General features: G+C 52.4%; 1 long non-coding RNA gene across 1 annotated transcript in view; it reads right to left on the minus strand.

Annotated features, from left to right (window-relative positions):
• The window catches only part of LOC137434595 (uncharacterized), a 29,314-nt gene extending 13,181 nt beyond the window's left edge, over positions 1–16,133 (minus strand). Inside the window, exon 1 of the long non-coding RNA XR_010985881.2 lies at positions 15,738–16,133. This is a non-coding gene — a long non-coding RNA (uncharacterized LOC137434595). The remainder of the gene's footprint in view (positions 1–15,737) is intronic.
• Positions 16,134–26,392: the final 10,259 nt, after the last annotated feature.

A 26,392-nucleotide genomic window follows, 5' to 3' on the forward strand; every position in this document is an offset into this window, starting at 1 on the left:
CCCCTTACCCCCTTATAACCTTCTCCCAGCCCCTTACCCCCTTCTCCCAGCTCCTTACCCCCTTGTAACCTTCTCCCAGCCCCTTACCCCCTTGTAACCTTCTCCCAGCCCCTTAACCCCTCATAACCTTCTCCCAGCCCCTTACAACCTTCTCCCAGCCCCTTACCCCCTTATAACCTTCTCCCAGCCCATTACCCCCTTATAACCTTCTCCCAGCCCCTTACCCCCTTATAACCTTCTCCCAGCCCCTTACCCCCTCATAACCCTCTCCCAGCACTGTCCTCCTCATAACCCTCTCCCAGCACTGTGCCCCTCATAACCCTCTCCCAGACCTTACCTCCTCATAACCCTCTCCCAGCACTGACCCCCTTCTAACCTTCTCCCAGCCCCTTACCCCCTTATAACCTTCTCCCAGCCCCTTACCCCCTTATAACCTTCTCCCAGCCCCTTACCCCCTCATAACCCTCTCCCAGCACTGTCCTCCTCATAACCCTCTCCCAGCCCCTTACCCCCTTCTAACCTTCTCCCAGCCCCTTACCCCCTTCTAACCTTCTCCCAGCCCCTTACCCCCTTCTAACCTTCTCCCAGCCCCTTACCCCCTTATAACCTTCTCCCAGCCCCTTACCCCCTTATAAACTTCTCCCAGCTCCTTACCCCCTCATAACCGTCTCCCAACCCCTTACCCCCTCATAACCTTCTCCCAGCCCCTTACCCCCTTGTAACCTTCTCCCAGCTCCTTACCCCCTTCTAACCTTCCCCAGCCCCTTACCCCCTCATAACCTTCTCCGAGCCCCTGACCCCCTTATAACCTTCTCCCAGCCCCTTACCCCCTCATAATCTTCTCCCAGCCCCTTGCCCCCTGATAACCTTCTCCCAGCCCCTTACCCCCTCATAACCTTCTCCCAGGCCCTTACCCCCTTATAACCTTCTCCCAGCACTGACCCCCTCATAACCCTCTCCCAGCACTGACCCCCTTATAACCTTCTCCCAGCCCCTTACCCCCTTATAACCTTCTCCCAGCACTGACCCCCTCATAACCTTCTCCCAGCCCCTGACCCCCTTATAACCTTCTCCCAGCCCCTTAGCCCCTCATAACCTTCTCCAGGACATTCCCCTTCATAACACTCTCCCAGCACTATCGCCCTCATAACCTTCTCCCAGCACTGACCCCCTCATAACCTTCTCACAGCCCCTTACCCCCTTATAACCTTCTCCCAGCCCCTTACCCCCTCATAACCTTCTCCCGGACCTTTCCCCTTCATAACACTCTCCCAGCACTATCCCCCTTATAACCTTCTCCCAGCCCGTTACCCCCTTATAACCTTCTCCCAGCCCCTTACCCCCTCATAACCTTCTCCCAGCCCCTTACCCCCTCGTAACCTTCTCCCAGCCCCTTACCCCCTTCTAAACTTCTCCCAGCCCCTTACCCCCTTCTAACCTTCTCCCAGCCCCTTACCCTCTTTTAACCTTCTCCCAGCCCCTTACCCCCTTATAACCTTCTCCCAGCCCATTACCCCCTTCTAACCTTCTCCCAGCCTCTTACCCCCTTATAACATTCTCCCAGCCCCTTACCCCCTCATAACCTTCTCCCAGCCCCTTACCCCCTCATAACCTTCTCCCAGCACTGACCCGCTCATAACCTTCTCCCAGCCCCTTACACCCTTCTAACCTTCTCCCAGCCCCTTACCCCCTTATAACCTTCTCCCAGCCCCTTACCCCCTTCTCCCAGCTCCTTACCCCCTTTTAACCTTCTCCCAGCCCCTTACCCCCTTCTAACCTTCTCCCAGCCCCTTACCCCCTTATAACCTTCTCCCAGCCCCTTACCCCCTTCTAACCTTCTCCCAGCCCCTTACCCCCTTATAACCTTCTCCCAGCCCCTTACCCCCTTCTAACCTTCTCCCAGCCCCTTACCCCCTTATAACCTTCTCCCAGCCCCTTACCCCCTTATAACCTTCTCCCAGCACTGACCCCCTCATAACCCTCTCCCAGCACTGACCCCCTTATAACCTTCTCCCAGCCCCTTACCCCCTTATAACCTTCTCCCAGCACTGACCCCCTCATAACCTTCTCCCAGCCCCTGACCCCCTTATAACCTTCTCCCAGCCCCTTACCCCCTCATAACCTTCTCCAGGACCTTCCCCTTCATAACACTCTCCCAGCACTATCGCCCTCATAACCTTCTCCCAGCACTGACCCCCTCATAACCTTCTCCCAGCCCCTTACCCCCTTATAACCTTCTCCCAGCCCCTTACCCCCTCAAAACCTTCTCCCGGACCTTACCCCTTCATAACACTCTCCCAGCACTATCCCCCTTATAACCTTCTCCCAGCCCGTTACCCCCTTATAACCTTCTCCCAGCCCCTTACCCCCTCATAACCTTCTCCCAGCCCCTTACCCCCTCGTAACCTTCTCCCAGCCCCTTACCCCCTTCTAACCTTCTCCCAGCCCCTTACCCCCTTCTAACCTTCTCCCAGCCCCTTACCCTCTTTTAACCTTCTCCCAGCCCCTTACCCCTTTAGAACCTTCTCCCAGCCCATTACCCCCTTCTAACCTTCTCCCAGCCTCTTACCCCCTTATAACATTCTCCCAGCCCCTTACCCCCTCATAACCTTCTCCCAGCCCCTTACCCCCTCATAACCTTCTCCCAGCACTGACCCGCTCATAACCTTCTCCCAGCCCCTTACACCCTTCTAACCTTCTCCCAGCCCCTTACCCCCTTATAACCTTCTCCCAGCCCCTTACCCCCTTCTCCCAGCTCCTTACCCCCTTTTAACCTTCTCCCAGCCCCTTACCCCCTTCTAACCTTCTCCCAGCCCCTTACCCCCTTCTAACCTTCTCCCAGCCCCTTACCCCCTTCTAACCTTCTCCCAGCCCCTTACCACCTTATAACCTTCTCCCAGCCCCTTACCCCCTTATAACCTTCTCCCAGCCACTTACCCCCTTATAAACTTCTCCCAGCTCCTTACCCCCTCATAACCGTCTCCCAACCCCTTACGCCCTCATAACCTTCTCCCAGCCCCTTACCCCCTTGTAACCTTCTCCCAGCCCCTTACCCCCCTCTAACCTTCTCCCAGCCCCTTACCCCCTCATAACCTTCTCCGAGCCCCTGACCCCCTTATAACCTTCTCCCAGCCCCTTACCCCTTCATAACCTTCTCCCAGCCCCTTGCCCCCTGATAACCTTCTCCCAGCCCCTTACCCCCTCATAACCTTCTCCCAGGCCCTTACCCCCTTATAACCTTCTCCCAGCCCCTTACCCCCTCATAACCTTCTCCCAGCACTGACCCCCTCATAACCCTCTCCCAGCACTGACCCCCTTATAACCTTCTCCCAGCCCCTTACCCCCTTATAACCTTCTCCCAGCATTGACCCCCTCATAACCTTCTCCAAGCCCCTGACCCCCTTATAACCTTCTCCCAGCCCCTTACCCCCTCATAACCTTCTGCAGGACCTTACCCCTTCATAACACTCTCCCAGCACTATCGCCCTCATAACCTTCTCCCAGCACTGACCCCCTCATAACCTTCTCCCAGCCCCTTACCCCCTTATAACCTTCTCCCAGCCCCTTACCCCCTTCTAACCTTCTCCCAGCCCCTTACCCCCTTCTAACCTTCTCCCAGCCCCTTACCCCCTTCTAACCTTCTCCCAGCCCCTTACCCCCTTATAACCTTCTCCCAGCCCCTTACCCCCTCATAACCTTCTCCCAGCCCCTTACCCCCTCATAGCCTTCTCCCAGCCCCTTACCCCCTTCATAACACTCTCCCAGCACTATCCCCCTTATAACCTTCTCCCAGCCCCTTACCCTCTTTTAACCTTCTTCCAGCCCCTTACCCCCTCATAACCTTCTCCCAGCCCCTTACCCCCTTGTAACCTTCTCCCAGCCCCTTACCCCCTTCTAACCTTCTCCCAGCCCCTTACCCTCTTTTAACCTTCTCCCAGCCCCTTACCCCCTTATAACCTTCTCCCAGCCCCTTACCCCCTTCTAACCTTCTCCCAGCCTCTTACCCCCTTATAACCTTCTCCCAGCCCCTTACCCCCTTATAACCTTCTCCCAGCCCCTTACCCCCTCATAACCTTCTCCCAGCCCCCTACCCCCCTTCTCCCAGCTCCTTACCCCCTTATAACCTTCTCCCAGCCCCTTACCCCCTCATAACCTTCTCCCAGGCCCTTACCCCCTCATAACCTTCTCCCAGCCCCTTACCCCTTATAACCTCCTCCCAGCCCCTTTCCCCCTTACAACCTTCTCCCAGCCCCTTACCCCCGAATAACCTTCTCCGAGCCCCTTACCCCCTTATAACCTTCTCCCAGCCCCTTACCCCCTTATAACCTTCTCCCAGCCCCTTACCCCCTTATAACCTTCTCCCAGCCCCTTACCCCCTTATAACCTTCACCCAGCACTGACCCTCTTATAACCTTCTCCCAGCCCCTTACCCCCTTATAACCTTCTCCCAGCGCCTTACCCCCTTATAACCTTCTCCCAGCCCCTTACCCTCTTATAACCTTCTCCCAGCCCCTTACCCCCTTATAACCTTCTCCCAGCCCCTTACCCCCTTATAACCTTCTCCCAGCCCCTTTCCCCCCTTATAACCTTCTCGGAGCCCCTTACGCCCTTATAACCTTCTCCCAGCCCCTTACCCCCTTCTAACCTTCTCCCAGCTCCTTACCCCCTCATAACCGTCTCCCAACCCCTTACCCCCTCATAACCTTCTCCCAGCCCCTTACCCCCTTGTAACCTTCTCCCAGCCCCTTACCCCTTCTAACCTTCTCCCAGCCCCTTACCCCCTCATAACCTTCTCCGAGCCCCTGACCCCCTTATAACCTTCTCCCAGCCCCTTACCCCCTCATAACCTTCTCCCAGCCCCTTGCCCCCTTACAACCTTCTCCCAGCCCCTTACCCCCTCATAACCTTCTCCCAGCCCCTTACCCCCTTATAACCTTCTCCCAGCCCCTTACCCCCTTATAACCTTCTCCCAGCCCCTTACCCCCTTATAACCTTCTCCCAGCACTGACCCCCCTCATAACCCTCTCCCAGCACTGACCCCCTTATAACCTTCTCCCAGCCCCTTACCCCCTTATAACCTTCACCCAGCACTGACCCCCTTATAACCTTCTCCCAGCCCCTTACCCCCTTATAACCTTCTCCCAGCCCCTTACCCCCTTATAACCTTCTCCCAGCCCCTTACCCCCTTATAACCTTCTCCCAGCCCCTTACCCTCTTATAACCTTCTCCCAGCCCCTTACCCCCTTATAGCCTTCTCCCAGCCCCTTACCCCCTTATAACCTTCTCCCAGCCCCTTTCCCCCCTTATAACCTTCTCGCAGCCCCTTATGCCCTTATAACCTTCTCCCAGCCCCTTACCCCCTTCTAACCTTCTCCCAGCTCCTTACCCCCTCATAACCGTCTCCCAACCCCTTACCCCCTCATAACCTTCTCCCAGCCCCTTACCCCCTTGTAACCTTCTCCCAGCCCCTTAGCCCCTTCTAACCTTCTCCCAGCCCCTTACCCCCTCATAACCCTCTCCCAGCACTGACCCCCTTATAACCTTCTCCCAGCCCCTTACCCCCTTATAACCTTCACCCAGCACTGACCCCCTTATAACCTTCACCCAGCACTAAACCCCTTATAACCTTCTCCCAGCCCCTTGCCCCCTTACAACCTTCTCCCAGCCCCTTACCCCCTCATAACCTTCTCCCAGCCCCTTACCCCCTTATAACCTTCTCCCAGCCCCTTACCCCCTTATAACCTTCTCCCAGCCCCTTACCCCCTTATAACCTTCTCCCAGCCCCTTACCCCCTTCTAACCTTCCCCCAGCACTGACCCCCTCATAACCTTCTCCCAGCCCCTTACCCGCTTATAACCTTCTCCCAGCCCCTTACCCCCTTATAACCTTCTCCCAGCCCCTTACAACCTTCTCCCAGCTCCTTACCCCCTTATAACCTTCTCCCAGCCCCTTACCCCCTCATAACCTTCTCCCAGCCCCTTACCCCCTTATAACCTTCTCCCAGCCCCATACCCCCTTATAACCTTCTCCCAGCCCCTTACCCCCTTCTAACCTTCTCCCAGCCCCTTACCCCCTTCTAACCTTCTCCCAGCCCCTTACCCCCTTCTAACCTTCTCCCAGCCCCTTACCCCCTTCAAACCTTCTCCCAGCCCCTTACCGCCTCATAACCTTCTCCCAGCCCCTTACCCCCTTATAACCTTCTCCCAGCCCCTTACCCCCTCGTAACCTTCTCCCAGCCCCTTACCCCCTTGTAGCCTTCTCCCAGCCCCTTACCCCCTTATAACCTTCTCCCAGCCCCTTACCCCTTCCTAACCTTCTCCCAGCCCCTTACCCCCTTGTAACCTTCTCCCAGCCCCTTACCCCCTTATAACCATCTCCCAGCCCCTTACCCTCTTATAACCTTCTCCCAGCCCCTTACCCCCTCATAACCTTCTCCCAGCCCCTTACCCCCTTATAACCTTCTTCCAGCCCCTTACCCCCTTCTAACCTTCTCCCAACCCCTTACCCCCTTATAACCTTCTTCCAGCCCCTTACCCCCTTCTAACCTTCTCCCAACCCCTTTCCCCCTTATAACCTTCTCCCAGCCCCTTACCCCCTTCTAACCTTCTCCCAGCCCCTTACCCCCTTATAACCTTCTCCCAGCCCCTTACTCCCTTATAACCTTCTCCTTGCCCCTTAACCCCTTATAACCTTCTCCCAGCCCCTTACCCCCTTCTAACCTTCTTCTCCCAGCACTGACCCCCTCATAACCGTCTCCCAGCCCATGACCCCCTTATAACCTTCTCCCGGACCTTACTCCTTCATAACACTCTCCCAGCACTATCCCCCTCATAACCTTCTCCCAGCACTGACCCCCTCATAACCTTCTCCCAGCCCCTTACCCCCTTATAACCTTCTCCCAGCCCCTTACCCCCTCATAACCTTCTCCCGGACCTTACCCCTTCATAACACTCTCCCAGCACTATCCCCCTTATAAGCTTCTCCCAGCCCCTTACCCCCTTATAACCTTCTCCCAGCCCCTTACCCCCTCATAACCTTCTCCCAGCCCCTTACCCCCTTATAACCTTCTCCCAGCCCCTTACCCCCTCATAACCTTCTCCCAGCCCCTTACCCCCTTATAACCTTCTCCCAGCTCCTTTCCCCCTTATAACCTTCTCCCAGCCCCTTACCCCCTCATCACCTTCTCCCAGCCCCTTACCCCCTTATAACCTTCTCCCAGCCCCTTACCCACTTATAACCTTCTCCCAGCCCCTTACCCCCTTATAACCTTCTCCCAGCTCCTTACCCCCTTATAACCTTCTCCCAGCCCCTTACCCCCTCATAACCTTCTCCCAGCCCCTTACCCCCTTATAACCTTCTCCCAGCCCCTTACCCCCTCATAACCTTCTCCCAGCCCCTTACCCCCTTATAACCTTCTCCCAGCCCCTTACCCACTTATAACCTTCTCCCAGCCCCTTACCCCCTTATAACCTTCTCCCAGCTCCTTACCCCCTTATAACCTTCTCCCAGCCCCTTACCCCCTCATAACCTTCTCCCAGCCCCTTACCCCCTTATAACCTTCTCCCAGCCCCTTACCCCCTCATAACCTTCTCCCAGCCCCTTACCCCCTTATAACCTTCTCCCAGTCCCTTACCCCCTTCTAACCTTCTCCCAGCCCCTTACCCCCTTCTAACCTTCTCCCAGCCCCTTACAGCTTCTAACCTTCTCCCAGCCCCTTACCCCCTTAAAACCTTCTCCCAGCCCCTTACCCCCTCATAACCTTCTCCCAGCCCCTTACCCCCTTCTAACCTTCTCCCAGCCCCTTACCCCCTTAAAACCTTCTCCCAGCCCCTTACCCCCTCATAACCTTCTACCAACCCCTTACCCCCTTGTAACCTTCTCCCAGCCCCTTACCCCCTTATAACCTTCTCCCAGCCCCTTACCCCCTCCTAACCTTCTCCCAGCCCCTTACCCCCTTGTAACCTTCTCCCAGCCCCTTACCCCCTTATAACCTTCTCCCAGCCCCTTACCCTCTTATAACCTTCTCCCAGCCCCTTACCCCCTCATAACCTTCTCCCAGCCCCTTACCCCCTTCTAACCTTCTCCCAGCCCCTTTCCCCCTCATAACCTTCTCCCAGCCCCTTTCCCCCTCATAACCTTCTCCCAGCCCCTTTCCCCCTTATAACCTTCTCCCAACGCCTTACCCTCTTATAACCTTCTCCCAGCCCCTTACCCACTTATAACCTTCTCCCAGCCCCTTGCCCCCTTATAACCTTCTCCCAGCCCCTTACCCCCTTATAACCTTCTCCCAGCCCCTTACGCCCGTATAACCTTCTCCCAGACCCTTACCCCCTTCTAACCGTCTCCCAACCCCTTACCCCCTCATAACCTTCTCCCAGCCCCTTACCCCCTTGTAACCTTCTCCCAGCCCCTTAGCCCCTTCTAACCTTCTCCCAGCCCCTTACCCCCTCATAACCTTCTCCGAGCCCCTGACCCCCTTATAACCTTCTCCCAGCCCCTTACCCCCTCATAACCTTCTCCCAGCCCCTTGCCCCCTTATAACCTTCTCCCAGCCCCTTACCCCCTCATAACCTTCTCCCAGCCCCTTACCCCCTTATAACCTTCTCCCAGCCCCTTACAACCTTCTCCCAGCCCCTTACCCCCTTATAACCTTCTCCCAGCACTGACCCCCTCAGAACCCTCTCCCAGCACTGACCCCCTTATAACCTTCTCCCAGCCCCTTACCCCCTTCTAACCTTCTCCCAGCACTGACCCCCTCATAACCTTCTCCCAGCCCTTGACCCCCTTATAACCTTCTCCCAGCCCCTTACCCCCTCATAACCTTCTCCCAGACCTTACCCCTTCATAACACTCTCCCAGCACTATCCCCCTTATAACCTTCTCCCAGCCCCTTACCCCCTTCTAACCTTCTCCCAGCCCCTTACCCCCTCATAACCTTCTCCCAGCCCCTTACCCCCTCATAACCGTCTCCCAGGCCCTTACCCCCTTCTAACCTTCTCCCAGCCCCTTACCCCATTCTAACCTTCTCCCAGCCCCTTACCCCCTTATAACCTTCTCCCAGCCCCTTTCCCTCTTTTAACCTTCTCCCAGCCCCTTACCCCCTTATAACCTTCTCCCAGCCCCTTACCCCCTTCTAACCTTCTCCCAGCCCCTTACCCCCTTCTAACCTTCTCCCAGCCCCTTACCCCCTTCTAACCTTCTCCCAGCCCCTTACCCCCTTATAACCTTCTCCCAGCCCCTTACCCCCTCATAACCTTCTCCCAGCCCCTTACCCACTTATAACCTTCTCCCAGCTCCTTACCCCCTTATAACCTTCTCCCAGCCCCTTACCCCCTCATAGCCTTCTCCCAGCCCCTTACCCCCTTATAACCTTCTCCCAGCCCCTTACCCCCTTATAACCTTCTCCCAGCCCCTTACCCCCTTATAACCTTCTCCCAGCTCATTACCCCCTTATAACCTTCTCCCAGCCCCTTACCCCCTCATAACCTTCTCCCAGCCCCTTACCCCCTTATAACCTTCTCCCAGCCCCATACCCCCTTATAACCTTCTCCCAGCCCCTTACCCCCTTCTAACCTTCTCCCAGCCCCTTACCCCCTTCTAACCTTCTCCCAGCCCCTTACCCCCTTCTAACCTTCTCCCAGCCCCTTACCCCCTTAAAACCTTCTCCCAGCCCCTTACCCCCTCATAAGCTTCTCCCAGCCCCTTACCCCCTCGTAACCTTCTCCCAGCCCCTTACCCCCTCGTAACCTTCTCCCAGCCCCTTACCCCCTTGTAACCTTCTCCCAGCCCCTTACCCCCTTATAACCATCTCCCAGCCCCTTACCCTCTTATAACCTTCTCCCAGCCCCTTACCCCCTCATAACCTTCTCCCAGCACCTTACCCCCTTATAACCTTCTCCGAGCCCCTTACTCCCTTATAACCTTCTCCGAGCCCCTTACTCCCTTATAACCTTCTCCTTGCCCCTTACCCCCTTATAACCTTCTCCCAGCCCCTTACCCCCTTAAAACCTTCTCCCAGCCCCTTACCCCCTTATAACCTTCTCCCAGCCCCTTACCCCCTTATAACCTTCTCCCAGCCCCTTAGCCCCTTCTAACCTTCTCCAAGCCCCTGACCCCCTCATAACCTTCTCCCAGCCCCTTACCCCCTCATAACCTTCTCCCAGCCCCTTACCCCCTCATAACCTTCTCCCAGCCCCTTGCCCCCTTATAACCTTCTCCCAGCCCCTTACCCCCTCATAACCTTCTCCCAGCCCCTTACCCCCTTATAACCTTCTCCCAGCCCCTTACCCCCTTATAACCTTCTCCCAGCCCCTTACCCCCTTATAACCTTCTCCCAGCACTGACCCCCTCATAACCCTCTCCCAGCACTGACCCCCTTATAACCTTCTCCCAGCCCCTTACCCCCTTCCAACCTTCTCCCAGCACTGACCCCCTCATAACCTTCTCCCAGCCCCTGACCCCCTTAAAACCTTCTCCCAGCCCCTTACCCCCTCATAACCTTCTCCCGGACCTTACCCCTTCATAACACTCTCCCAGCACTATCCCCCTCATAACCTTCTCCCAGCACTGACCCCCTCACAACCTTCTCCCAGCCCCTTACCCCCTTATAACCTTCTCCCAGCCCCTTTCCCCCTCATAACCTTCTCCCAGCCCCTTTCCCCCTCATAACCTTCTCCCAGCCCCTTACCACCTTATAACCTTCTCACAGCCCCTTACCCCCTTTTAACCTTCTCCAAGCCCCTTACCCCCTTATAACCTTATCCCAGCCCCTTACCCCCTTATAACCTTCTCCCAGCCCCTTACCCCCTTATAACCTTCTCCTAGCCCCTTACCCCCTTATAACCTTCTCCCAGCCCCTTACCCCCTTATAACCTTCACCCAGCACTGACCCCCTTATAACCTTCTCCCAGCCCCTTACCCCCTTATAACCTTCTCCCAGCCCCTTACCCCCTTATAACCTTCTCCCAGCCCCTTACCCCCTTATAACCTTCTCCCAGCCCCTTACCCCCTTATAACCTTCACCCAGCACTGACCCCCTTATAACCTTCTCCCAGCCCCTTACCCCCTTATAACCTTCTCCCAGCCCCTTACCCCCTTATAACCTTCTCCCAGCCCCTTACCCCCTTATAACCTTCTCCCAGCCCCTTAACCCCTTATAACCTTCTCCCAGCCCCTTAACCCCTTATAACCTTCTCCCAGCCCCTTACCCCCTTATAACCTTCTCCCAGCCCCTTACCCCCTTATAACCTTCTCCCAGCCCCTTACCCCCTTATAACCTTCTCCCAGCCCCTTACCCCCTTATAACCTTCTCCCAGCCCCTTACCCCCTTATAACCTTCTCCCAGCCCCTTACCCCCTTATAACCTTCTCCCAGCCCCTTACCCCCTTATAACCTTCTCCCAGCCCCTTACCCCCTTATAACCTTCTCCCAGCCCCTTACCCCCTTGTAAACTGCTCCAAGCACTTTCACTTTTTACCTTTCTTTCCTTTTCCTATACATTTTCCATAACATTAACACATAGACACCATGTACAGTTATCAGTTATCACATATGGACAGCATGTAAAGTTATCACATATGGACAGCATGTAAAGTTATCACACATAGACAGTATGTAAAGTTATCACACATAGACAGTGTGTAAAGTTATCACACATAGACAGTATGTAAAGTTATCACATATGGACAGCATGTAAAGTTATCACACATAGACAGTATGTAAAGTTATCACACATAGACAGTGTGTAAAGTTATCACACATAGACAGTATGTAAAGTTATCACACATGGACAGTATGTAAAGGTATCACATATGGACAGCATGTAAAGGTATCACATATAGACAGTATGTAAAGTTATCACACATCGACAGTTTGTAAAGGTATCACATATGGACAGCATGTAAAGGTATCACATAAAGACAGTATGTAAAGTTATCACACATGGACAGTATGTAAAGTTATCACACAAAGACAGCATATAAAGTTATCACATATGGACAGTATGTAAAGTTATCACACATAGACAGCATGTACAGGTATCACACATAGACAGCATGTACAGTTATCACATATGGACAGCATGTAAAGTTATCACACATAGACAGTATGTAAAGTTATCACATATGGACATCATGTGAAGTTATCACACAGAGACAGTATGTAAAGTTATCACACATAGACAGTATGTAAAGTTATCACATATGGACAGCATGTAAAGGTATCACATAAAGACAGTATGTAAAGTTATCACATATGGACAGCATGTAAAGTTATCACACATAGACAGTATGTAAAGTTATCACATATGGACATCATGTGAAGTTATCACACAGAGACAGTATGTAAAGTTATCACACATAGACACCATGTGCAGTTATCACACAAAGACAGCATGTCAAGGTATCACACAAAGACGGCATGTAAAGGTATCACACATAGACACCATGTAAAGTTCTCACCCATAGACACCATGTGCAGTTATCACACATAAACACCATGTAAAGTTCTCACACAAAGACAGCATGTAAAGGTATCACACATAGACACCATGTACAGTTATCACACATAGACACCATGTGCAGTTATCACACAAAGACAGCATGTAAAGTTATCACACAAAGACACCATGTGCAGTTATCACACACAGACACCATGTACAGTTATCACACATCGACACCACGTGCAGTTATCACACAAAGACAGCATGTCAAGGTATCACACAAAGACGGCATGTAAAGGTATCACACATAGACATCATGTAAAGTTATCACACAAAGACACCATGTGCAGTTATCACACAAAGACACCATGTGCAGTTATCACACAAAGACACCATGTACAGTTAACACACATAGACACCATGTGCAGTTATCACACATAGACACCATGTAAAGTTATCACACATAGACAGCATGTAAAGGTATCACACATAGACACCATGTAAAGTTATCACACACAGACACCATGTACAGTTATCACAGATAGACACCATGTGCAGTTATCACACAAAGACAGCATGTAAAGTTATCACACAAAGCCACCATGTGCAGTTATCACACATCGACACCATGTGCAGTTATCACACAAAGACAGCATGTAAAGGTATCACACATAGACAGCATGTAAAGTTATCACACAAAGACACCATGTGCATTTATCACACACAGACACCATGTACAGTTATCACACATCGACACCATGTGCAGTTATCACACATCGACACCATGTACAGTTATCACACATCGACACCATGTGCAGTTATCACACATCGACACCATGTACAGTTATCACACATCGACACCATGTGCAGTTATCACACATCGACACCATGTACAGTTATCACACATCGACACCATGTAAAGGTATCACACATAGACAGCATGTAAAGGTATCACACATAGACAGCATGTAAAGGTATCACACATAGACACCATGTAAAGTTATCTCAGATAGACAGCATGTAAAGGTATCACACATAGACACCATGTAAAGTTATCTCAGATAGACAGCATGTAAATGTATCACACATAGACAGCATGTAAAGGTATCACACATAGACAGCATGTAAAGTTATCACACATACACAGCATGTAAAGGTATCCCACATAGACAGCATGCAAAGTTATCCCACATATACAGCATGTAAAGTTCTCACACAAAGACAGCACGTAAAGGTATCACTCATGGACACAATGTAAAGTTATCTCACATGGACAGCATGTAAAGGTATCACACAAAGACAGCATGTAAAGGTATCACACATAGACAGCATGTAAATTTATCACACACAGACAGCATGTAAAGTTATCACACATAGACACCATGTAAAGGTATCACACATAGACACCATGTAAAGTTATCACACATGGATGGACACCATGTGAAGGTATCACACATAGACACCATGTAAAGATATCACACATAGACACCATGTAAAGGTATCACACATAGACACCATGTAAAGTTATCTGATAGACAGCATGTAAAGGTATCACACATAGACACCATGTAAAGTTATCTCAGATAGACAGCATGTAACGTTATCACACACAGACACCATGTAAAGTTATCATACATGGATGGACACCATGTAAAGGTATCACACATAGACACCATGTAAAGGTATCACACATAGACACCATGTAAAGTTATCACACATGGATGGACACCATGTAAAGGTATCACACATAGACAGCATGTAAAGGTATCACACACAGACACCATGTAAAGGTATCACACATAGACAGCATGTAAAGGTATCACACATAGACACCATGTAAAGTTATCTCTGATAGACAGCATGTAAAGGTATCACACATAGACACCATGTAAAGTTATCTCAGATAGACAGCATGTAACGTTTTCACACACAGACACCATGTAAAGTTATCATACATAGACACCATGTAAAGTTATCACACATAGACACCATGTAAAGGTATCACACATAGACACCATGTAAAGGTGTCACACATAGACAACATGTAAAGTTATCACACATAGACACCATATAAAGTTATCTCAGATAGACACCATGTCAAGGTATCACACATAGACACCATGTAAAGGTATCATACATAGACACCATGTAAAGTTATCACACATAGACACCATGTAAAGTTATCACACATAGACAGTATGTAAAGTTATCACACATAGACAGCATGTAAAGTTATCACACACAGACAGCATGTAAAGTTATCACACACAGACACCATGTAAAGTTATCACACATAGACACCATGTAAAGTTATCTCAGATAGACAGCATGTAAAGGTATCACACATAGACAGCATGTAAAGGTATCACACATAGACAGCATGTAAAGGTATCACACATAGACACCATGTAAAGTTATCTCAGATAGACAGCATGTAAATGTATCACACATAGACAACATGTAAAGGTATCACACATAGACAGCATGTAAAGGTATCACACATAGACAGCATGTAAAGGTATCACACATAGACACCATGTAAAGTTATCTCAGATAGACAGCATGTAAAGGTATCACACATAGACACCATTTAAGTTATCTCAGATAGACAGCATGTAAAGGTATCACACATAGACAGCATGTAAAGTTATCACACAGACAGCATGTAAAGCTATCACACACAGACAGCATGTAAAGTTATCACACACAGACACCATGTAAAGTTATCATACATGGACACCATGTAAAGTTATCACACATAGACACCATGTAAAGGTATCACACATAGACACCATGTACAGTTATCACACATAGACACCATGTACAGTTATCACACATAGACACCATGTACAGTTATCACACATGGACACCATGTAAAGTTATCACACATAGACACCATGTAACGTTATCACACATAGACACCATGTAAAGTTATCACACATAGACACCATGTAACGTTATCACACATAGACACCATGTAACGTTATCACACATAGACACCATGTAAAGTTATCACACAAAGACACCATGTAACGTTATCACAAATAGACACCATGTAAAGTTATCTCAGATAGACACCATGTAAAGGTATCACACATGGACACCATGTAATTGTAAAGGTATCACACATGGACACCATGTAAAGGTATCATACAGACACCATGTAACATTATCACACATAGACACCATGTAACGTTATCACACATTGACATAGACACCATGTAAAGTTATCACACATGGACAACAAGTCAACATGTAAAGTTATCACACATCTTATTTACCCCAATCGTTTGCATACCTGGCCACCCCGTCCTCCACAGCCCCACCAGCCTGGAGATGGTCCACCATATCCGGGGCTTGGGGAATTCCAGGTGTTGTGAGGTGACATTCCAGGTGGTCGTGGGGGGGAAGAATAGTGTTGCGGGGATCGGGACGAGAATCTGGGAGGCGAACACATCCCAGGCCCGACTCCAGGGGTAAACGCACGTGGCAGTTGTTGCAAGAAACGCGTCGGACCTGTTGGCGTGCCGCTTGGTCGACCCATGTGGTACGGGTCGGACGGAAATGGTGGTCGGTACATGGTCACCGGGAATGGGAGAATATCATAAAATGAAGAGCAACGGCGGGAACTATCTGGTCTCCTGACGCCTCGTTAAGCCTTTCTTCCTCATTGGGCAATCTCGTTTCCGTCGTCACGTTTGGTTTGACGTGTGGGAACAGTCACAAGTATTTTTGAATATATAATTCATGAGCTTACAATTTATTAGTAGAATAATAAAATAAGTAACAGATCAATATGAAAAAGGAAAGAAAATAAATGCTAGTTGTACTGAAATGAAATTAATTTATACACCGCATCATGGCGTCCATCATGGGGACCGCCCACTGATCTCTGTACTCACTGGATCCGAGGGGTAGCTAAATTTTTGAAGCCATTTGTCCGCCATCTTTGCTCTCCCATTTATACCCAAACGAATGAATGGGTCGGTGAGTAACGAAAGCGAATTTTTTTTGTCTACTAAGTCGAGGCTCGTACAAAAGAAAACACAGAACATACTAGTACCCGACTGCAAAGCCGCAATGAGCCAGCGAAGTCAAAGCCCCTTGCCACTATTTTACCCATTGAAGCACGCGGTGCTACGCACGCGACTTGCTACCAAGGAGGAAGCGGACAACGCGGTAAGTTTATAGTTCTTTATTCCAAAGAGGTCACTGTAGCACTGGCACGCTCCGGGCTGCACGCCCGGTGTATATCCTGAGGCCACGCCTACCCCTCGGGCGTGGCCGCCACCCACTTGGCGCGCGGAATGATGTCACCACGCCAGTGGGCTTTCGTGTACGCCACACGCGCCCCCCCCCCCCCCCCCCCAGAATTCCCGCGCACCTGGAGGGCCAGTTTGCGGGGAAAACGGATGACCCGGCCGAAGCGCCCTCTGGCAACCGGCGGCGTCCGGGGTGCAGGGATGCCAGGTGGGATGCCCCCGGCTGTACCCGGGATGGGTGCCGGACCGGGGGGCGGCGTGCCTGCGGTGCTGGGCGGTGCCGGGGGTCCGCCCGCAGGAGGGCGGCCCCGACGCGGGGGCCGAGCCACCGGCGGTGGGTGGTCCACGTCGAGGTGGGCCGGCTTGAGGCGGTCTATGGAGACCCGGTCAGGAGTGCCGCCGATGTCCAGGGTGAAATGTTTCACCCAGGTCTCCAGCATGCGGAAAGGCCCGTCGTACAGGGGCCGCAGTGGTGTCCGGTGGGCGTCGTGCCGGACGAAGACGTACTCCGCGGTGCAAAGCTCTGGGGCGACGTGTGTAGGAGGGTGCCCGTGGTGCGCCGTCGGCACCGGGGCGAACCTCCGGGCGGTCTCCTGCAGCGCAGAGCGCTCCTGCACCGCGGACCAAGGTGCCGTGGGGTCGGGGAGGAACTCGCCCGGCACCCGCAGCGGTTGTCCAAAGACCAACTCCGTCACGGATGCACGCAGGTCCTCCTTGGGCGCCGTCCGGAGGCCCAGCAGGACCCAGGGGAGCCTGTCGACCCAGCCGCCGTCGCGGAGGGTGGCCCGGAGCGCGGCCTTCAACGAGCGGTGGAATCGCTCGCACAGGCCGTTGGCCTGGGGGTGGTAGGCTGTGGTTCGGTGCAGCTGGACCCCGAGCCCCCGCGCGACCGCGGCCCAGAGCTTCGAGGTAAACTGGGGGCCGCGGTCGGACGAGATGTCCGAGGGGGCGCCGAACCGGGCGACCCAGGTGGCGATGAACGCCTGCGCGACGTCTGCCGCCGTCGTCGCCGCCAAAGGCACGGCCTCCAGCCACCGGGTGGTGTGGTCCACCATGGTAAGGACATGGGTGAAACCCCGCGGGGGGGGGGGCAGAGGTCCCACTAGGTCCACGTGCACGTGGTCGAACCGACGTTCCGGCACCGTAAACGGGGCCATGGGGGCCTGGGTGTGCCGGTGCACCTTCGCACGCTGGCACGCGAGGCACGTCCTGGTCCAACCGCGGACAGCCTTCCGGAGGCCATGCCAGACAAACTTGTCGGCGACCAACCTCTGGGAGGCCTTCGTGCCCGGGTGGGACAGGCCGTGGATGGCGTCAAAAACATGGCGCTGCCAGCCTGCTGGCACGATGGGGCGAGGCCGCCCGAGGGAGACGTCGCAAATGAGGGCCGTGCCCGCACCGTCGAAGGGCACCTCAGTGACGCGGAGGCCAGTGACGGCGGTCCGCAAGGCCTGGACCCCGGGGTCGGCGGCCTGGTCCGCCGCCATCCGGGCATAGTCGATGCCAAGGTGGACTGCGTGGGTGACGGCCCGGGAAAGGCAGTCGGCCACGGGGTTGTCCTTTCCTGCGACGTGTCGGATATCCGTTGTGTACTCGGACACGGCCGCGAGGTGACGCTGTTGCCGGGCCGACCACGGCTCGGCGACCTTGCCCATCGCGAAAACCAGCGGCTTGTGGTCGACGAAGGCCGTGAACGCACGGCCCTCGAGCAGTTGGCGGAAGTGCCTGACCGCCAGGTGAAGCCCAAGCAACTCGCGGTCGAAGGTACTGTAACAGCGTTCGGGCGGGCGAAGCTGCTGGCTGAAGAATGCCAGCGGTTGCCAAGCACCACGCACCCATTGCTCGTGCACGGCGCCCACCGCGTAGTCCGAGGCGTCGGTGGTGAGGGCGATCGGTGGTGAGGGCGATCGGTGCATCGGGCGCCAGGTGCGCGAGCATTGTAGCGTTGGCCAAGGCGAGCTTCGCGCCCGAGAGTGCCGCGTCCATCTGCTCGGTCCAGGTAACGTCACCTTTGCCCGGCTTCCCTCGAAGGGCCTCGTGTAAGGGGCGCAGGAGCTGGACGATGCGGGGCAGGAACCGATGGTAAAAGTTTACCATGCCCAGGAACTCCTGGAGCCCCTTGATCGTGCGGGGGCGCGGAAACCCCTTCACCGCCTCCACCTTGGCCGGTAGGGGGACGGCCCCGTGCTTGGTGACGCGGTGCCCCAAAAAGTCGATTTCAGCGACACCGATTCAGCGACATCGATTGTGGCGGCGCCGAACCGGCACTTTGCGGGGTTCACAATTAGGCCATGCTGGCCCAGACGTTCGAAGAGCGTGCGGAGGTGACGAAGGTGCTCTTCGCGGGACGCGCTGGCGACGAGGATGTCGTCCAGGTAGACGTACAAAAAATCCAAGCCGCGCAAGACGCTGTCCATGAGGCGCTGGAACGCATGAGCCGCATTTTTCAAACCGAAGGGCATCCGAAGAAATTCGAAAAGCCCGAACGGCGTGATGACAGCCGTCTTCGGGATGTCCTCCGGCCTGACAGGGACCTGATGGTAGCCGCGTACGAGGTCCACCTTTGAAAAGAAGGACATCCCCGCCAACCGGGCGGAGAAGTCCTGGATGTGGGGGACGGGGTAGCGGTCGGGGGGTGGTAGCGTCGTTGAGGCGCCGGTAGTCCCTGCACGGTCGCCATCCCCCGCCGGGCTTGGGCACGATGTGGAGCGGGGATGCCCACGCGCTCTCAGAACGCCGCACGATGCCAAGCCGCTCCAGCATAGTGAACCCCGCTTTAGCTACCGCGAGCTTCGTCGGCTCGAGGCGGCGTGCCCAGGCATAGACCGGTGGCCCGGCGGTGGGGATGTGATGTTCCACCCCGTGCTTGACGGTCCCCGCCGAGAAGGTGGGCCGCATGAGGGCCGGGAAACCCGCGAGGAGGCGGGCAAATTCGTCTGCTGCCGGAAGCGTACAGATGAACCTGGCCGGAACGGAACCGCTCAGCAAGCCGCTCGGCGAGCCGCTCTGTGAGCTGCTCAACGAGGCGGGCAGCGCACATGCGAGCGAGCTGAACGTCTCAGCCTGGACAAGCCTTCTGCGCTTTACATCGACCAGTAATCCATTCGCACATAAGAAGTCCGCGCCGATCAGTGCCATGGGCACGTCGGCCATAACGAACGACCAACGGAAAACCTGACCTCCGAACCGCAGGGAGAGACAGCATTTTCTGTACGTGCGTATAGACGTACCATTGGCCGCAAGCAGCGCGGGACCTCGGCCCGCGGTTTGCTTGTCGGACGTACCGGCAGGAACGACACTCACCTGCGCCCCCGTGTCGCACAGGTAACGGCGCCCGGACAAGGTGTCCGTTATGTACAGAAGGCTGTTTGAATTGCCGACGCTCACCGTTGCCACCGAGCGACGGCTCGCCCGTTTCCCGACCTGCGGAATGAGCATGGCGGGCGACACTGCCGAGCCTCGTGGCCGAACTTGGCGTGGAAGAAACACCAGGCGGGTAGCTGCGGCGTCGGAGGCGGTGGTGGTGGGCGGGGCGTGGCGGCGGACACGAGGTGCGGTGCATCGGGGAAAGCCTCGGGAGCCTCGGGAGCGGCAACCGCGCCAAGACTCGCCTGCGTGTCCAAAGCCGCGTAGTATTTGTCGGCCTCGGCAGCGAGCGCACGTGGTTCCGTTAACGCGGAACCAGCCAAAGCGAGGCGGACTCGTGCTGGCAGCTGGCGTCGAAACAACGCCCGGAATAGAGCATTTGGGGTTTCGTCGCCCATGAGCGCCAGCATATGGTCCATACGGACCGACGGTCGCGTGTCCCCAATCTCGGGGAGGTCCAAGAGGCGATCGGCCCGTGCGTCCACCGTAAGGCCGAACATGGCGAGGAGGAGACGCTTGACCGCCTCGTACTTGCCGTCGGCAGGTGGATCCCTTAGGACCGATACGACGCGGGTGGCCGTGCCGGGCCCGAGGGCGGCGACCACGTGGCAGTACATGGTCTCGTCCACCGTGATGCCTCAAAGTCGGAAATGGGCTTCCGCCTGCAGGAACCAATCTTCGGCTTGTGACTCCCAGAATTCGGGGAGCTTGATGGAGACCGCGTTGGTAGCCATTGTTGCGGCGGTTTCGGGTAGTCAGCGACGGCTGACTCGAACGTCGGAGGTCACCAATGAAGCACGCGGTGCTACGCGTGCGACTTGCTACCAAGGAGGAAGCGGACAACGCGGTAAGTTTATAGTTCTTTATTCCAAAGAGGTCACTGTAGCACTGGCGCGCTCCGGGCTGCGCGCCCGGTGTATATCCTGAGGCCACGCCTACCTCTCGGGTGTGGCCGCCGCCCACTTGGTGCGCGGAATGATGTCACCACGCCAGTGGGCTTTCGTGTACGCCACACCATCACTATGGCATCAGTAGGTTAAGTAGTTGGTAGTAGGTAGGTGTAGTAGGTACCGTACCTCATTCAAAATGACACCATTTGCATTCTGGATGAGATTACAATTTATAAAATTTCCTTCTTGATTAATTCGGTGAATTCCGTCTCAACTTCGGATATTTCCGGCCGTGAAAAACTATCCCCTACGGTCGCGAGATTTCTAAAAAATAATTCTTCGTCAATTTTAGAATATTTGACGCCGTTTTCAGCCTCCGAAACGCGGTACCGGTAATAAGCTTTTTTGAAATATTTTTTCAAATGCTCGAATCTCATTGGTTGTGGTGTTTGGTGACGATTTTCGTTGAAGATAACCAGGGCCCGTGTGGGCCCGGGAAACGAGGTTGGTCTTAAAGTATTTTAATAATAAATTAGAGGTGCATAAGAATGTGAATCAAACAATGACGGGTGAAAGAAACTCCTATTGAACGTTTTCAATTTGTTATGCATACTTCCGCATCCGCAAGATGGCGGCCTCCATTGAGCTTCGGAATTCTCAAGCCAAGGCATAATCTGGTTTTCGACATAATACGTACGCGTTTATTGACAACACCGGCTTCGCCGGCTACTAGTACCGACTGCAAAGCCGCAATGAGCCGACGAAGCCAAAGCCTCTTGCCACTATTTTACCCATCACGATGGCATCAGTAGGTTAGGTAGTTGGTAGTAGGTAGGTGTAGTAGGTACCGTACCTGGTAAGACTTGGTAAAAGAGAAGAGCAGACAGTCCTCCCCAATACCTGCATACAATAAATGTCACAAGAAGCTTAAGGAAGTAACTATACGATGTGCTAGCTTAAGGCCTATTTTAAGAATTTTTAACCTGGCTTAACATACGTTTTCACAGTAGGTGTGTAGTCTTCTAACTTCAGTCGCTGTCAGGGCTGGTTCTCTCCGGGCACTGCGGCTTCCTCCACCAGAAGAAGTTAGCTTGCAGTAAGATCAGTGCCGACAGATCAGACGATAGCGCCGTTTCAACGGCAATGTGTGACTGTTGTTAATCAAACCCGAGCTTTCTTTCTTTATGTAAACCGCTTATACCGGTAGGTGCAGGACAACATCATAAATCAGACAAACCTACTGAGCATGGGAGCATGGGATTGAAGCCTAATTCGGCTTTTCAGGTCTACCACTAAAGAAGAGAAAAATTTCGAAAATGGCCCAGAGTGGTTTACTTTCCAATTACGTTTCGTGAGAACATTGTTTTTTATCGCGAAAAGAAGGTGATAGACGCTGATAGTGACCTGTAAGTACTCTTGAATATCCTCAACAACACATATATGCTGGTGTGAGCACTCAAAGGTCTTTACACGCTTTAGAGAAATTTAGCAGTGTACAGTTAAAGTGTAGACTTAAACTGGTAATTGAAAGTGTAGATTGTAACCTGGTGAATGAGCAGGAGTCACATGACACTTTCTCACGAATTAGCTTGGGTACCCAAGACTTGGGTACATTTATGTCGTGGTTAAGCATAAACGTCGTCCTTCATGCCACATCTGATAGGTCAGTGTGGCGATGAAGAATGGAGGCGAAACATTGTTCCTCGTTTTGGCTTTGACCGAGTGACATGGCGTTTTGCAGAATCGAGTCGAAAAACACGTTGTTCAAGTGCTCGTACTTTTTCGCTGTGCAGTAAGCGAGTGACTTGATACGTTTCACAGTGCCCAAAGCAATGACGATTTAGCTTAGGAAATTTGAGCATACTAGGGCGTGCCCGCACGTACGTGCTTGCCCGTACGTGCTTGCCCGTACGTGCGTGCAAAAAAACATGCGTGCAAACAACAACAAAAAAAAACTTTGAAACCACGTGGCAGTAACGACCACAGAACCCCCCCCCCCCCCCTCTATTTACATGAAATGGTTTGGTCCATTCGCAAAGCCAAAGCGAACGGCTTGCGAGTACGGTGACCATACCTTGGGAACCACTTGTCCGATTAATTTCAAACCTTGAAAAGGCACATCCTCGGGTCCCCAGCAATATACCTGGCAAGTTTCAAGTATATCGGACCGGTAGTTGTTGAGAAACAGCGGTCGCATACAGACACACACACACACACACACACACACACAGAGATTGCTGGAATTATAGATAGACTAGGGCGTGCCCGTACGTGCGTGCAAAAAAACATGCGTGCAAACAACAACAACAAAAAAAAACTTTGAAACCACGTGGCAGTAACGCCACAGAACCCCCCCCCCCCCTCTATTTACATGAAATGGTTTGGTCCATTCGCAAAGCCAAAGCGAACGGCTTGCGAGTACGGTAGAACCCCCCCCCCCCCCTCTATTTACATGAAATGGTTTGGTCCATTCGCAAAGCCAAAGCGAACGGCTTGCGAGTACGGTGACCATACCTTGGGAACCACTTGTCCGATTAATTTCAAACCTTGAAAAGGCACATCCTCGGGTCCCCAGCAATATACCTGGCAAGTTTCAAGTATATCGGACCCGTGGTTGTCGAGAAACAGCGGTCACAGACAAACACACAGACACACACACATACACACAGAGATTACTGGAATTATAGATAGACTAGGGCGTGCCCGCACGTACGTGCTTGCCCGTACGTGCTTGCCCGTACGTGCGTGCAAAAAAACATGCGTGCAAACAACAACAACAAAAAAAAACTTTGAAACCACGTGGCAGTAACGACCACAGAACCCCCCCCCCCCTCTATTTACATGAAATGGTTTGGTCCATTCGCAAAGCCAAAGCGAACGACCACAGAACCCCCCCCCCCCCCTCTATTTACATGAAATGGTTTGGTCCATTCGCAAAGCCAAAGCGAACGGCTTGCGAGTACGGTGACCATACCTTGGGAACCACTTGTCCGATTTATTTCAAACCTTGAAAAGGCACATCCTCAGGTCCCCAGCAATATACCTGGCAAGTTTCAAGTATATCGGACCCGTGGTTGTCGAGAAACAGCGGTCACAGACAAACACACAGACACACACACATACACACAGAGATTACTGGAATTATAGATAGACTAGGACGTGCCCGTACGTGGGTGCCCGTTCCTTGCCAAAAAAAAAAAAAAAAATGTCTTCGCCCATGCATGGGCCCATGGGCGTGCCCGTAAGTGCGTGATGTGACCGTACAATGAATGTATCGTCCCGACGCCGCAGCTCGGATGGCGCTGCAGTTAATCGGGCCTGTATCGGCAGAGTTATTATAAACGTGTACTACAATCGATCGTACCTTACAACAATCAACACAGATTGCAACGTCAAATAAATGAATACGCTCTCAAATGTGCCGTCCGAGGCAGCGTCTGCTCGCCACGTTCAGCATCAGTACGTCGTCACTATGACTATCCGTAAGTCCGGAAGTGACGTCCTCATTTGACTGTCCGGAAGGTCGCATATCGCAGTTACGATGAATCGCAAATTAGTTTTAATTAGTTTTAAAACATAGTTTAACGCCAACATAGCGCCAACATAGTTTGCCAACGTGAAATAAATGAATACGCTCTCAAATGTGCCGTCCGAGGCAGAGTCTGTTCGCCACGTTCGGCACACGTGATAGCTCGCTGCTCTCTGATTGGTTGAATCGTTTTTTGGACATAGCTCGGTAACTACTTCTCCGATTAATATGAAACCTTGAAAAGGCACATCCTCAGGTCCCCAGCAATATATCTGGCAAGTTTCAAGTATATCGGACCCGTGGTTGTCGAGAAACAGCGGTCACAGACAAACACACAGACAAACACACAGACAAACACACAGACAAACACACAGACATACACACAGACATACACACAGACATACACACAGACATACAGAGATTACTGGAATTATAGATAGATGATGAGAACTATTTCGAGCAGCATATGCTTACGCGTGATTCGGTTGTTTTGCACCAACCTCGTTCCCGGCGTCGCAGACGACGCCCTGGTAAGATGTCCTGTGTCGAGGGCACTGATTGGCTGACCTAAGCTGATCGCTGATTGGTCAGCTCACAAAATTTCGAAAATTCATACCTAAAAGGACACAATTTGCATTTTGGATGAGATTAAAATTGATAAAATTTACTTCTTGATTAATTCGGTGAATTCCGTCTCAACTTCGGATATTTCCGGCCGTGAAAAACTATCCGTATTTCTAAACTAAATATGTAAACCGCTTATACCGTATTTCTGGCCGTGAAAAACTATCCCCGATGGCCACGAGATTTCTAAAAAATAATTCTTCGTCAATTTTAGAATATTTGACGCCGTTTTCACCCTCCGAAATGCGTAATAAGCTTTTTTGAAATAATTTTTCAAATGCTCGCATCTCATTGGTTCTGGTGTTTGGTGACGATTTTCGTTGAAGATAACGAGGTTGGTCTAAACGTATTTTAATTACAAATTAGAGGTGCATTAGATTGTGAATCAAAGAACGACGGGTGAAACAAACTCCTATTGAACTTTTTCGCATTTGTTTTATGCAAACTTCCGCATCCGGTCGATGGCGGCCTCCATTGGGTGATTTGGTTTTAGAAATATTTTTTCAAATGCTCGAATCTCATTGGGTCCGGTGTTTGGTGACACGTTTCGTTGAAGATAACCAGGCCCGTGCAAGCCGAGGTTGGTCTTAAAGTATTTTAATAATAAATTGGAGGTGCATAAGATTGTGAATCAAACAATGACGGGTGAAAGAAACTCCTATTGAACGTTTCAATTTGTTATGCATACTTCCGCATCCGCAAGATGGCGGCCTCCATTGCGCTTCGGAATTCTCAAGCCAAGGCATAATCAGGTTTTCGACATAATACGTACGCGTTTATTGACAACACCGGCTTCGCCGGCTATAATAAAGTGTTCTGGAGACAAGAGGGGGAGATAGACGGAAGTACAACACCAGTAGCAAACAGGGACATCGGGAGTCTGTGGGAAAGAGAGTGCTGTGGCCGGACACGCGGTATAAATAAGATAGACAGACACGACAACTACAAGCACTTTCAGGAAAGAAAACGTAATTTGAAGGAGGTGGGTTGGGGTGGATTAACGGGGGTCTAAAAGATCAAGGTTTTGTATGGGGGAAGATAGGCGATGTGGGTGGGGGGAGAGGGGAGTTAAGGAAGGTGGACACTTATCCAACCACGATAATCTAGTTTTGTATTTTTAATTAACTTTCTGAAAGGCCTAATGGTTAGGGTGGTTAGGGTGGTGGGCTTGGGATCCCATGGTCCTGAGTTTGAAACCTGTTCAGATGTTGAATTAACACCATGAGTCAGCGAAATGGGTCTGTGTCCTCGCTCATCTAACCAAGGAGGTTGGTGGCAGGAT

This window comes from Myxine glutinosa, chromosome 10, assembly GCF_964187855.1.
Source record: "Myxine glutinosa chromosome 10, kmMyxGlut1.1, whole genome shotgun sequence".
NCBI classification, from domain to species: Eukaryota; Metazoa; Chordata; class Myxini; order Myxiniformes; family Myxinidae; genus Myxine; species Myxine glutinosa.